Raw genomic sequence first — 2,841 nt, 5'->3', positions numbered from 1 at the left:
CAGAAACTTCACTTTAGACCTCGTCAACCTTATCAGAAAAGGTCTACTGAAGACATAGATGACAGATATTAATTTTTGTACTCATTTTTAGTAGTTATTAAACTAATTCTTTATATGTCCGTATATTTTTGGCAGATCTCAGTTTAATGTGAGTGCAGCAAGTTTCAGGTCAACTTGACCCAAGCTAGAGATCTTTGGGAAAAGGGTCCCAGTGGAAGGGCATCCTGAGAGAGAGGAATTCAGGAACCACTTAGCTCTAACAAGAAGCCTCTTTAGCAGAGGCAGTCCAGCTCCCAGGGGAGGAGATCCCCAGCTGAGCTCAGGACCCTCAGCCGCTCTCCTTCTCTCCATTGCTTCTTTCCTTCTTGGCTTCTTCCAAGGAGAGAGTCACACCAAGAAGAAAATCTCATGAAAGACATTTATTGGAGAGCCCAGTGTGAATCCACAGATTTTGCTTCTGGAGTGGGTAGCAAAGATTGGGACAAAGGGGCAGTGCTTATATAGGATTTCTGAGGGGACAGAGCTTCTCTGGGCAGATTCGAGTCCTGAACTTGGGGAACTCCTCGGGGATTGGTAGGTTTTTCTGTTCAGAGATCAGTAGCTTTTTTCAGCCCCCTCTCCCCTGCATCTGGCCCATGGGTTAGGGTGGGAAGTTGTTCCTGGCCAAAACTGGCTTTTCTGAAATGACATCTGTACTGGCTAGTTTTGTGTGTCAACTTGACACAGGTTGGAGTTATCACAGAAGGGAGCTTCAGTGGGGGAAGTGCCTCCATGAGATCCAGCTGTGGGGCATTTTCTCAATTAGTGATCAAGGGGGTAGGGCCCCTTGTGGGTGGTGCCATCCCTGGGCTGGAAGTCTTGGGTTCTATAAGAGAGCAGGCTGAGCAAGCCTGGAGAAGCTAGCCAGTAAGAAACATCTCTCCATGGCCTCTGCATCAGCTCCTGCTTCCTGACCTGCTTGAGTTCCAGTCCTGGCTTCCTCTGTTGATCAAGCTATGTGGAAGTAAGCTCAATAAACCCTTTCCTCCCCAACTTGCTTCTTGGTCATGATGTTTGTGCAGGAATAGAAACCCTGACTAAGACAACATCTCTATAGAACTGCTGGGGGGTGGGGAGTGGGGGGAGGGGATGTAGAAGGAGTGCTGCCATGGTTGACAGCTCCTGAGGGGCAACTTCTGCTGAGGCAGAAAGGAGATGCACCCCCATTGACAGTTCCTAGGATGGCTGCAGACTGAGGAGATGTAGTCTCCTCCATTTTAACCCAGGCATATTTTGGACATCTCTCGTAGGATGTTTTATTGCAGTGGTCGTAGACTGGGATGTGGGATGGTCTCTGCTTTCATGGATTTTGCAGCATGCTGCATAGACATTACACATACCCCCAAATAACTCCGGAACCCCTTTTCTCTGGGTTGGCTGGCAGGAGCTCCTGTGGATGTGGTTGCTAGATCTTGAGTTTTCAGGATAGGTAAGACACCCTTTTCCCACAACAAGGACAGCAAATTGCTAGGCTAGGCAGGTGCCATCAAAAACAGGTGCATGCGGGATAGGCTGCCAGCAGCCATTGGAGCCAGTTCCCCAGCGGACCATTGCCCTGCGACCACCCAGCCGACTGGAGGCACAGGGCCAGCCTCACATAATCAGGCTTGGAACCCACCATGGATCCTGCATCTTCCAGGCATGGGTCCAGCCACTCAACTTCATGACCTCATGTCCTGGATGCTTCTTCACCTTCGGATTCACAGGTATATGTTGCCTCTGCTGCACCTCATCAGGGACCTTCAGTACCAGGGGTGAGCTCGGGAGTTGAGCACAAATTTGCTGCTTGAGCAAAGTCTCCACAGTTCCTTCGGCTACAGTTTTCTGCCCCCTTTCTTTATTTCTTTTTTTTAAAGATTTATTTATTCATTTTATGTGTATGAGTACACTGTAGCTGTACAGATGGCTGTGAGCCATCATGTGGTTGCTGGGAATTGAACTCAGGACCTCTGCTTGCTCCAGCCCGCTCACTAGGGCCCTGCTTGCTCCAGCATAATACACTGTAGCTGTCTTCAGACGCACCAGAAGAGGGTGTCTGATCTCATTACAGATGGTTGTGAGCCACCATGTGGTTGCTGGGATCCAAACTCAGGACCTTTGGAAAAGCAGTCAGTGCTCTTACCTGCTAAGCCATCTTGCTAGCCCTCTGCCCCTTTCATGTCCCCAACACTTTTTTTTTTTCTTTTGAGATAGAGTATCACTATGTAGCCATGGCTTGCCTGGAGCTCATTGTGTAGACCAGGCTAGCCTTGAACTCAGAGATACCTGCCTGCATCTGACTCCAGAGTACTGGAACTAAACACTGATCCACCATGCCCAGAATTGCACATCATTTCTCAGTATTAAAGAGTTCCCCCTCTCAAATGAAAGTAGGGAAACACAGAGTAAGTAACAAGCGTTGTAAACTAGCAAGAACAACCAATAAGAGGTGCCATCCAAAAGAGCTAGTCAAGCAGTGCACGAGAGGCAAGAATCCAGGACAAAGGGAAGAGAGGCAGACATTTAAAGTTAAAGTCAGAATGAGGGAGCACTTCTAACCATCCATGGCAGTGGAAGGACCCACGGATGGGGTCACAAACCTTCTGGGAAAGAAAGTTTCATGATCCAAACTGAACCCAAAACAGAGACATTCAAAGGGAACCATGTTTAGAACAAAGGAAAAGCAGGGGGCCCTAAGGTGGCTAAGTGTGGAAACCCTGTTATGGCCACCCCTAAAGATCAGACTGCAATCCTCAGAACTGCCTTGGTGGAAGGAGAGGGGCATCCCCTGGGGTTATCATCTGACCTCCACATGCACTCTCT

This window comes from Mastomys coucha, unplaced genomic scaffold (genome assembly GCF_008632895.1).
Source record: "Mastomys coucha isolate ucsf_1 unplaced genomic scaffold, UCSF_Mcou_1 pScaffold22, whole genome shotgun sequence".
NCBI lineage: Eukaryota > Metazoa > Chordata > Mammalia > Rodentia > Muridae > Mastomys > Mastomys coucha.
The sequence above is the reverse complement of the archived record's forward strand: the minus strand, read 5'-3'. Positions refer to the sequence as shown.